The sequence below is a fragment of the Mycteria americana genome, chromosome 11 (genome assembly GCF_035582795.1).
Source record: "Mycteria americana isolate JAX WOST 10 ecotype Jacksonville Zoo and Gardens chromosome 11, USCA_MyAme_1.0, whole genome shotgun sequence".
Classification (NCBI taxonomy): domain Eukaryota; kingdom Metazoa; phylum Chordata; class Aves; order Ciconiiformes; family Ciconiidae; genus Mycteria; species Mycteria americana.
Window position 1 is genome coordinate 9,497,900 of NC_134375.1, and position 12,176 is coordinate 9,510,075.

Consider the following 12,176-nt stretch of genomic DNA (forward strand, 5'->3'; position numbering starts at 1 on the left):
CCATACACTGGGTACAGCTGTCAGCCTCAAGACCTTCCACCAGCACCAGGTCTGCTAAACAAATGGCAAGACCGCTGTTCCTATCGTTTGTGTATGCAGTAGGCGTAAGAAAAATCGGTCACATTTCTGTTTTTTCAGATCTGATCCCAGTTTTATCAGTCTCCCAGACCTGAACAAGGAATTGCTCTGTTTTTCTTCCATTTACAATGAGCATCAAAGCTTAAAAAAAGTCAGGAAGAGAGCTTTTCTGTTATAGAAACAAAACACTGAAAGCGCTTATATGAGCTCCATAATATACATTGCAGGCAATCTTCTTATTATAGAGCCATTTAAAAAAGCATAATGAGAACAACATTAGTTTGACATCATGCTCTTTCTTGCACGGCAGCATTAATAGATGAAACATTTAATTGTTCCTTTTCATCACCCATAAACATCATGACAAAGGGCATGGGTTCCTTCCAAGCTTCAGCCAATCTTCAATCCTTGCAATATATCTTACTGCACATTTCAAAAATTCATACAGTATGTATGATGAGAGGGGAAATTAATCAGTGCCACATCTCTGGTTTATGAGTCACTGTGGTTCCTCCGATCATATGGGAAATGTGGAATGGAGGTGGGGTAACTCACATCTGACAAAAGCAATGGTTAATATTCATAACCATCTGGGCAAAATGCATGTTATCTGATTGCTTTGCAGGAAATAATCTTCATGATCTCTTTTTTTGATCTGCACTTCGAGTCTTTTTTTCACCCTTTTTTTTCCCCACCTAAATTACAATGTTTTATTGAATGAAACAGACACAAGCCAGGCTCCATCTGGGAGAATAAATGCTGAGATCATCCACTCCTCCTCCTCTTGGTCTCAGGACAAGACTATGGACCATCTCTCAGATCAGTGCGGATTTGGACATGTTTCAGGTGTGGAAATGTTAGACATGGTTCTGGCCACTGTGCAATGCAAAAAAAAGTCATCCATTGGTGGCCGATTCTGAGCTTTAAGAGCAAAATCTCATGCTCTGTTGGGACTGTAAGTGAAAATGCTTAACAACTTCAGAGCTTTTCCACATGAATGAGCTTCCAACATCAAGCTTTGCAACTCCACTGCTTCTAGTGACTGAGGCACTACTATTTCTATTTTATCCAGGCAGAAGCAAAAGCACAGAGGTCCATCCAGTGGTCAGACAGAAAGACTAATCAGTAGACTTCAAGAGCTCAATCAGAGATTATTCGTGAGAGTATTGTACTAATTGCTCAGAGGAATTGATCTCCTTCAGTTAGAGATCCATTGCAGCTAAAGGGACGCAGAACGAGTCTTCACGCGTCCAGCAACTCAGGCATGCATTTTCACAAGGTGACTGTGATCTTTCATTTACCTGTCCTAAGCAAGAAATAGCCTTGTGCTAGATGAGCTATCCCCCTCTCCCCCATGACCATCAACGTCCAAGTGAGAGAGACATGGAATGGTGGATGCTATTCTGCTTCACAGAGACCAGGGACTGCAAAACCAGCAAAGTGAAAGCATACCTGGGCAATACAGAAAAGGTTTTGCAATGCAAGGGCACCACCTCTGGGAGACCCTCCTTGGCTACATGCAAGTCTTACTGCCTCTGGCATTGAAAGCCTTCAACAAAGATATTCATTCCTAGTTGAAGGACCACCATCCTTCTGAGGGATACTGATTTCATATATATATGAAGTACCTAGCCAGGAAATACAGGCTTTGTGTTTTGGGATCAGTTTGCTCCCTGAAAAATTTAGCCCAGGCTTCATGAGACACTCAGTTCAGGGAAGTGAAGACAGGGAAGTTTTGTCTTGTCACAAAGTGTTCATACACTGCAAACTCAAGTGGTGGAAGAATACCTCTCCATTTAAACCTGCTCCTTCTAATGCTAGTCAATGCCCTCTAATTCCTCTAAACCTTTCAGCATCACTCAAGATAGAGCTCCTAGGTCTGAATCTGAGTCTCCTTGGGTAAGTTGCATAGATCAGAACTGTGATCAATAAACAAAGGTTTTGCACATAGTCTTTGAGACAACTAGCTGTTCTAAGCTGGGCATGTTGAAGTGGAGATGACCCCAAATATTAGGTGTCTCAGAGGACAGATCCCATAGGGATCCCAACCTATATCCCCAAATAAATAACCATCTTGAGTGACCTTGGAGTTAGCTTCTTTCCAACAAACCTTCATCTGTTAAGGGTATGTTGAGGCTTCACTAATGTCTGTAAAGTGCTCCAGGATTTTTAGCTGTATGGTATGGTTACTGTTCATCTTGCTAGCTGGTATTAATTTGTGATCAAAAACCACGTAACACAGCATACAGACAAACCACCTGTGCTTTGAAAAAAAAAAAACCACAACAATGAGGACTGCACCAGAATTGCAGGTCATCACCGGCATATTGAATTCCTGGGCATAACTGTATGCTTATGAATATGGAAGTCCAAGTAAGGGCAAGACCTTCATAGTGGGGTGAGAAGTCAAAAGAGCCAGGATTTTTATGTGGACATTTCCACATTGGTTACTAAGATGGCTCAGTGCAATTAGAGAAACCTCCTATGCCAATAATTTTTCCATATTCATCCTCACATCTAATGTCATCACCCTAAGGTTACAAGGCTATTGATTTGAGATCCATTTCTCTGAAAGACAGATGTTTCCCACCACAGCAAAGGCTACAGACAATAGGCAAGAGTACTGTTGATGCATCATAGATCACCTTGGCAAGTATCAAGCTCTCCCCCAACAAGTTATCATTCTGCAGATGTCTTCAGCATAGTCATCTTATTATGCCGGTCCTCAAGCAGCAGTTTCCTTAATTAGGCATCAGGGTGGTAGGGAGGAAGGCCAGACCTCTGAACAGATCTATAGGAGGAAGGGGGTACTGTGGATGTTATTTGATTACCAGGTTGGATAAAATTTCACCTCCTACTTCCCAACTTCCCATGGCTCTTCTTCCATCCTTTACTCTATCTGCACTTTCTCTAACTTCTCGCTGCTGACCCCTCTTACTAGCATCATGACGTGAGCTGGCAGGATGTGTTTCAGTACCAGGCATGTCAGTGTCAGTGTTTCGTCCTGCTGGTCCTGCCTCCTCAGGGAGTCAAGGAAGCTGTTGGCATCTTCTGTGTGATTACTTCACATAGCCCTTTGTAGGTTTTGCTGCTAGATCTCAAGGTTACTAAAAAGGGTTGAGATACACTGTGCTGAGCCTCTGGAAGTAGGATGCAGGCAGCTCTTGGTATATTAAGCAGACAGGTAGATCATGTGGAAGGGGAGAAGTGGATAACCTGTACACAGGTTGAAGCATGGTCTCTAGTTTGCTTCAGTGGAAAACCACAGTTCACTGCCTGTAAAATACAATTCAGAGAATAAGTTCATTACTTGACTTAAGTCAGTATAATTCCCTCAGCAGGTTACCAGCTAAAATAATCTCGTCTGTTCACTCCTCCTCCCTTTCAAGTGGAGTAATGCTGTTTTTGTGCCTCCATGGGAAAAAGTCTTCCCAGCAATCCTGCAGGGAGGAGAACAAAGAGTCCTCTCTGTTTTTTATGGCAGCAGTCTTGAAAATCCCTAGGGATTCTGGCCATCATGTCCACAAAACCATAAACCAATATTCACTCTTTCTAGTCCAGACCATTACATTTGTTGTTTATTCTTACTGATAATCTTTTGTCAGCCTGCTCAGGTAGGAGCACCAGGGACAAAGACATAACGGACACTGTTTACCCTTTTCCTGGGGTATGTACTAAGAAACTCTCATGATCCCAACCTGGTAACATGCACAGTGTAGTAATTCCTAATCCCAGGCAAGTGATTCTGGCAGGCAGCAGAACCAGTGAACTTCTTCCCTGGCTAAAAATCATAGAATCATTCCAGTTTAGTATATGCACTACTGAAGCAAACCTTGCAATGCACATCAATTTATTAGACAGTTTAGTAAATTAATCCTGCCACGCTGGAAGATATCGGCCCAAAGATGGTGGTTCTCACTGTGCATGCCATCAGTGAACCAGATTGCTCATTGGTGGAGAAATGGCACGCACACTATTTGCCTGTGTTCTTAAACCTTCTCAGAACACAGCATTTCTTACCCTCCTTCTCTGCAAAAAGATTGCCTGACGCTGTCAGAGCACAAGCCAGATAGCTATATTGACATGTAATGACATCTTCTGTTATGGCTGTGGAAAACTGAGTGCTGGGCTTGCTAGAGAACCTACTGCATGGAGAAACACTTCTGCACGGTGCTAGACAAATGGCTGTATGTCTGAGCTCATGAAAGTACAGTTGAGGAAGCACTCTGCAAATGCAGTGTGTTGTACACTAGATGATGCATTGTTAGGGTGGGTACTGTTCCTGTAGGTCTGAATATTGAGCATAGTAGCAGGATAGAGGGATGAGAGAGACAGAGAAAAGGTGGTGAAAGGCACATGGCTGGGTGTCTGTCATAATGCTCTGAGTCTTTTCTTCCAGAGCTCAGGCTTGTCCCACACTGAGTCAAAGGCTAGCCAAAAGCATCCCAGAAACACAGGGAAAATTAATTTAATATTAATTTTAGGATACATTACATGTCCTCGAGGACATAATCATTGGCATGGGGAAATACACCTTTTCCCAAACATTCATTTACCCTCAATGTGAACAGGTTTCTTGCAGGTGCCAGGACACAACTGCAGCACAGAAAAAGAAGGCAACACAACCCAGAGGGAGAGTCCAAGTTCATTTCCCTCCCACATACACTCACTGTGGTCCAACCCATTAAAATTTCATAGGAACTTTTACGTGTTCTGGTTGAAGGCAGCATACTGTCAATCTGTATGCTACAGGTAACAAGGGAGGGCTTACAATGGACCAGAAGATCCAAAGGAGTAAGTGTCTGTCCAGCAAATGATCTTTCTGGGCAAGGCTCAGAAGGGAGTTAACCATTCAGACACTGAATTTTTAACGCTTTATACAAGGATCTGCGGCAGGGTTCAAACAAAGCAAACCAGCCACAGAATCTAATACAAAAGCTGCCAGCCTTCCCCAGGTCCCTTCTATCAGGTCCCATTTTCTCCTGTCTCAGCCTAGCAGTTTCTGAAATAGGTCCAGTAGGCCACCAGATATTGCATGGGGTGGCCTTTTTCCTGCCTGATGCATTCCCTGAAACAGCACAAGTCAGTATTTAAAGATATTTAACGCTGTTTACCCAGGACTAATGTTCATATGAGTTCTCCCTCCTTGTAAACAGCTCATTCAGACAAACTGATGGTATTTGCTTTACCCTTTCATCACTCAACTGCAGTACTTAAAATGCAGAGAAACATAACATAAAGCATGTCACAAATCCATCCAAACAGAGATACAAGACCATGAAAGAACAGCTTTAATGACAGATAAAATATCAACTGTAAATAAGTTACTGTAGCTTAACGTAGCACCAGCTTTTACATGATCGAGGACATGGCGAAATGCCAATACTGCATGTCTCACAATGAGGCTGGCTGGCTGTTCTACTTAGCAGTGTATTTTGGAAGAAGAATGAGGATTTAGTTTTAAAGACTGATGGGCAGCATCTGGGAAAGGGAGATTAGAGAGCCATGAGTTATTTGGGAAAGTACAGAACTTCATTTCCAAATTACCTCCTGCTTGGTTTTTCAACTCATGTGATATTCTTGCAGGTGAATCAGAGAGTAGTGGGTCTGAAAAAGCAAATAGCAGTCCAGGCAGCTCAAATCTCTATTTCATCAGATTTGATAATGTCTCTGCATAGACTCTCATCCTCCTCACAGAAGAAGTCCTTCCAGGATGGGAGGAAGCAATGTGCCCTCCTCTCTTGACAGCCCAACTAGGACGGGAGCTACTCTTCACATGCAGTGTCATTTCACACATGATGTTAGTTTGTTTGCATTGGCCTGACAAGCACAAACAGAAACAAGTCCAAATTAAACAGGCTGACAGGCTGGACTTGTACTAACTGTTCACACTCAAAAGCTGCTGTACTCAAGCACGTGTGCAGTCCAAAAATAGGATTAGTAACTGTATTTTATAAATGTGCCTTTATCTTTATAATGGACCCAGCAACATCTGAGTATCTGGATATCCCACCAGAGTGAAGATTAGAGCTTAGGAGTTTCTAGACCCTGGTCCCATGTGCTGGCCACACCTAATTCAATACCCAAACAGCAGAGGGACTTTGTTTTACAGAAAAAGTCAGCATCTATCATAACAAACAGGATGGTATTTTCCCTAGAAATGTGATGTCACAGTGCTACAGAACTTGTACCTGCCTTGTATTTATAGTGTATGCAAGATTTCTGCTTTCAGTATCAAGAGCTATTGCTTCTGAAAACCATATTCTCATAATGTTGTCACTTTCAAATGTCTGAAAAATAATAATAGATTTTTGAAGAGTATGTGGAGGGCTTAAATCTCATTTCTGTTTTACCAAACTATTGCCTACCAGAAATACTGGAAACAGCCCTCCTTACAGTGCTCCTCTACTGCAGTGATAGTCCAGAGGAATGAGAAGCTTTGCTAAACCGATTTTCATCACTTCAGGAATCTAGGAACCAGAGCTGTGTTGCAAAACTTCTGGACACTATTTCCAGAAACATCACCACCTCCCAGCCATGCCTAGTATGCGGTGGCAAAGGAAAGTTCTGATTATTCACCTCTGTCTGACAGTAGAGAAGGTCTACCAGTAAGTGAGTTCCTCCAAGTCTAAATACCCTTCAAGTGTCTTCAGAGTTCATCTTGAGAGGCTGGGTGTTCAGTCACAGGAGCTGCAGAGATTGATCTGCCTGTACAGTGATTGTGTGCTGTTCCTGCCCCTCGCCCCTCTCTGATATGTTCTGCATCCCTCCTCATTCTGGTGAAGCCCTAGGCTGAATTCACTTTTGGGGAATACACAGGGAAAACACCAGTCCCTCAGTGCACTAAGTCCTTGGCCTGAGGAGAGTCCTATGCAGCAACTGCAGCATGTGAGACATCTCCCATCCATGCATGCAAGCCCACATGCACAGCTGGTGGGCAGAACCCTTGCCCAGGCCTCCAGGGAGTATTTAATTCTGTTTCAGTGCCTGTTGAGCTTATTTCTATTGACTTGAACAAGTGCATGGGCCAGGTTCTAACAGGGACAAATCTGGAGGCAGAACCTCTCTTTCCCCAGAGTCTCTAAATGCCATTCTTATCACAATGCAGAAGGTACCATAAAGTATGACTGGCGAATATTCTATGCCAATGCTAGTCAAAAGGACTGAATTATTACAGCCAGAAACCTCTGGCTGGATTCTGGCAACATTGCCTCCACTATGTCTGAGCAGGACTATTTAGAGAATAGGGTAATTAGGAGTATGGAATGTAATTGTTATCTCTAAGCATGAGAATTGCACAGTGATTAAACACTATCCATGCCAGGAAGGTTTCCTAAATAAATGTCAGTCATTAGAATATACTGTCCTTGAATAATTTGCAAAGAAAAAGGAATTAATCTGTACTGTTATGCAAAATGGTAGTAGGATTTATGTTACTACTTAGGTGCCCTAGCAGTCTTCCTAGAAACACTAAGCAACCTTTACAGCTTGAGCTATGTCAGACACTCCTCCAACAAACTGACTTTATTAAATGCTCCTTATGGAAGAAACTGGCAATGAAGGAGGAAATTTGCTTGTTACAGGCTGCTGAAAATCACCTGCACGTAGAAAAAAGGTTTCCTGAAGGAACTTAGCTTAATCGGGGATAATGGGAGAAAAACAGAACCAGGAGAGCTAATGATAGCATAAGGATCATCCAAATTCCCTGGGATGAAATGTAGCAGCTGTTTGACACCACAGAACAGTTTAAGACAGGAAGTGAAAAACACTGTATCCAGTAGGAATAGCCTGGGAAGGGAATTAGACAAAATATAATTATGCAGATAGAAAATTAGCCCAGTGACTGTGCTTAACATGGTTTCTTTTGGAAAACATGCTGAGAGATCTCCGAGAGAATCAACCTGATTGAGCCACTGCACTTCCAGCAATGTTGCTTTCCCAGTTCGAGGAGGCGGGGGGAACACCACCATTTTCCAACAATTGATGCAAAGGAATGTACATCCTTCGTGAATTCACCCATACTGTGACAAAAATGTGTACTTATTTCTTTATTACAGACTCAGAGGGCCTCAGGCATTCTTCTAGTCCATTCCTGCTGAGCGATACTTGCCTATCTGGCTGTCCAAGACCCCGAGCAGCAGAGACACTGCTGTTTGCCCAATTAACCTACGCAAGTCTTTCCCTCACCACAGCCATGGTTTTCCCCAGTCTCTAAACTGAACAATCCCATTGTCACTTAAACTCATCACTTCCTTTCCTAGCAGCTGTGACAAGAAGATCAGATCGTTTGCTTATTCTTTCCTTGCTACATCCTTTCACTCCTACACTTCTTTTCTTGAACAACCTCAACTCCACTGATCTACTTCTAGGCCATACTTGTGGGACCTCTGTGTGTGTTATCACTCTTCTCCAGTTAGGCCGCATCTGAAATGTGGTACCCTGCCTGAGTACGGGCTTCCAACACAAACCTTATCAGCGCTGAGAGTGGAAGTATTACTTCACAATTACTTTGTAGAATTGACTTCAGTTTAAACATCCCAGTATTTGTTCACCTTTTCTACAACATCATAACACTGTTTATTCACATTCACCTTGCACTCCACATATACAAACACAATTTTTGACCCGGTTAGTGTGGGTTCATTTAAAAATAACTTTGTTGCAAGGACTTCCTTTTGGGGAACAGCTCCGTTTTCATACAGAAAAGAGATAATCTTTATAGGCTCAAGACACTTGCAAAAACATCCACTCTTATGGGAGTTTTTTTAAACAGGTCTGCTGCACTTCAGGAGGTTTGCCTGTCCCTAATCTTATCACAGAGTTTTGCAGTTATCACTCATAAATAATAGTCCATGCCCCTACCTTCAGACTGGACATTAAAGGAAATAGCGAGGTTTGGATCTGCCATCACACATATAGATGAGCCTGTCACCACACCTCCCAATGTGCCCCAAAGCCATACATAGGATAAAGTCTTTTACTTTTCCACCTTTCTCCTGTCTTAACTAGGAACTGAACTGAAATCCTAGATGGAAAATCCCCTAGTCTTAGAGGAACCTACAATATGTGGCTGGATTACAAAATTGCAGTAGTGCGTGAACAACCCTACCTCCTTCTGCATCTTTAATTTGTATTGGATTTTGTTTTGCAGAACAAAGCAGAACATGAAGTAGCCTTTTGAAGCTTTCATATTGCACTGAATTTCATTAAAACCTTCCTGGTTTCTTTATAATGACCCTGCCTAATGCTTGACGACATTTACTGTTGCCCTCTACCGCTTTCAGCAATTGCCTCAAGATGTAAACACGTTCATATATCAATGCAAAGCCATTAGATTATGAAAACAGAGGTCACTGCAAAAGGCACAATCAGCTACTGGTCTTGGCTGTGAAAGCTCTGTCCTTCACTACTGAGTGTTCAGGGCAAGTTAACTTTCTTCTCTTTGGAAGTCATCTGTGGGCCTTTTTTCCTTCGAGGAAAGTCCAAATGCAAGATACTACTGATGAAGTAGGGAAGAACTGTGCCTATGTACAGGACAAGCAATCAGTGTTTGCCAGGGACACTTTCTGAATGCAGAGTGGCGATGAGGGACAGGCAGCCAGCCACACTGAGCATTCCCAGCTTGATCCTTAGCACTGAAGAATTCTTCTGAACCTTGAATGTATGAAATCCAGATGAAAGCCACAATCTGGTGTTTATCAAAGTCAGCCTGGGACTGAGGAACACACTGGAAGTTAAATTATTCCCACTTCTATATGGGTCTGTGTTGTGCTTATCGCAGGTTCAACTGTTCATCATGTTAAAATTGATCCTTTGACAGCTCTTGAAAATACAGAGCTGTGTTCAATGCTTGCTATTCTGCTATGGAACAGATGTATTTGATAATGGTCAAAAAGCATGTCAGCTGCTAGGAATGTTTAGAAGAGGAAGAAACAGTGAAGCAGACGTCATTATTCCAACAGAAGAAGCAATGCTGTGGTAACATGTTTAGTACCACGGTCCTGCCCCATGTCAGAAAAAGGCTATAAAACTAGAAAAGGTAAAGAGAAGAGCAAATGGGACAACTAAATCTGTGGAGTGACTTTGGTTATCCAAGCAACTCTTTTCCAGGGTGAGGATACATGGTTTGTTTAATTGTTCTTTGGACAATGTGTTCAGCTCTCCTCTGATACTAGAACAGAAGATAGCAAATGAAGCTAGAAAATATTAGATTTAAAATAGACAAAAGTGCTTTCAAGAAGTGCTTTCACACAATGCATGGTGAAGCCATAGTAAGATGAAAAGTTTAAATAGATTCAAAAATTGATTAGGCACATCTGTGAAAGAAAAATCCACCAAATGCTTTTTAACACAAAGATATCTTAACGCATTCAGTAATAAGTTGTCAGCAATGGGTGCTGCAATGGGCAGAGATACAGCACGCTATGCCTCAGGACTAAGGCATGGTTTTGTCATTGTTCGAGTCAGCCTGGTGGAGGCATTTCTCGTATCTAATGCTTTGAGTTTTCCTTTGCTGACAGCCCCAGCTGAAGTCTGATGATAAAGAAGTAAGTTTTGGAGATGGCAGAGGCTGGAAGGGGGCTGAAGGATTTGTGTTCCCTCTTGAAGGGCAAGGCAAAGCAGTTCTCCTCATGTCACCACAACTCAGGGGAAGTGAAGGCCAGGTAATAAGAAGGAGGTTTTAAAGAAATGGGATGGATGGCTCCATTAGGAGCACAGGATCTGAGCCCCTTGAACTTCAGGTTAGACCAAGAAAATAAACTTACAGTAGGTCTATGCCTAATTCTGCCTCTCTTTCTTTTTACCACCTGTTCCCAGTGTGTGCTTGGTCTAGAGTATCAAAACTAGACAACCCCTTCCTGAGATAGACCTGGATTTCACAGCACATGCTCATCCTGACTAACACCATGCTGCCTGCAGGCTTTCCACCTTTTCCTTGCCAGCTACAGGAAAACATCACATTTACCTTTAAGACATCAATACAAGTCAAGAACACTTGTTGATCCTCTGCTCATCCAGGCATAGTTCTGTACATTCAGTATGGGCCAGCTGGGACAAGCGGGGAGTCCAAGCAGCCTCTCTGGTATGAAGCACACCACTTCTCACAGTCACCCTCCTGCATATTGGCTATTTTCTACCAGGTGAGAGGAGGAGTGCAAATTCTTCTGGCAGCAGCTGTATTATGGTACAGGCCACCTGGGCACATTCCTCAGCATGCCTCTGGCAGCTGCCAGCACTCAACACTGCTCAAATAGCTCTCTGCCCCATAGGGATTTTCTGATTTTTGTGTTTCTTCCCAGGAGATTGTAAGTGAACCTGATGGAGCAGAAGATGAGCAGAACATGTCTCCATGGGCACTGGTTTGGTTTGGAGCACAAAGTTTAACTTCAGCTCAACACCCTTCTGCAAGGACCTATGAATGCTACCAAACTACAGCAGAGGCTGTGAGTGAAAAGGCTAATTAAACCTCCTTTTTCATTTAGAAGACAGAAACTCCCTAGGAGACAATTGTATTTAACTAGCATGGGAAACAAAATACATTAGGAGCGATTAACACAGAAAAGGTCCTCCTCCTTTTATGCCAGGCTCGCTACTTTCCTGTTCCTTCTTTAAAATCATTTGTCTACATCTATGAAACAAAATCTGACAATGAAAAGAGTTTTCCTGTGTCCCTCATAGGCAGGAGAGAGGGATGTGTTTAAACACTGATCTAGTATGCAGGAACCCTCCTCACATAACCACAGGGACATAATTTATATATCTGGGTCTTACCTTCCCATGGTAAATTACTTTGAAGCCCCTCAGGATGGGGACACAAAGACAAATCCCATCCTGTGTATGTGCTGCTCAGATCCTCTCTCCTCACAGAGACATTCCCCTCCTGAGAGCAGAAAGATGTGGGGCCGCTGTAGGGTCACAAGAAGCAGAACACAATGAAGGAAGGGGTGGCTCAATAGGCAATATATTTCCAGCATTGTCTGGTCCTTCAGTAGCTCTTAAGTGCAAGAAAATTATCTGTGACTCTTTCGACCTGAAGTGACAGCCAGTGGCACTGAGGTGTTGCTGGCTTTGATTTCCAGCACCCACAATATTACCCT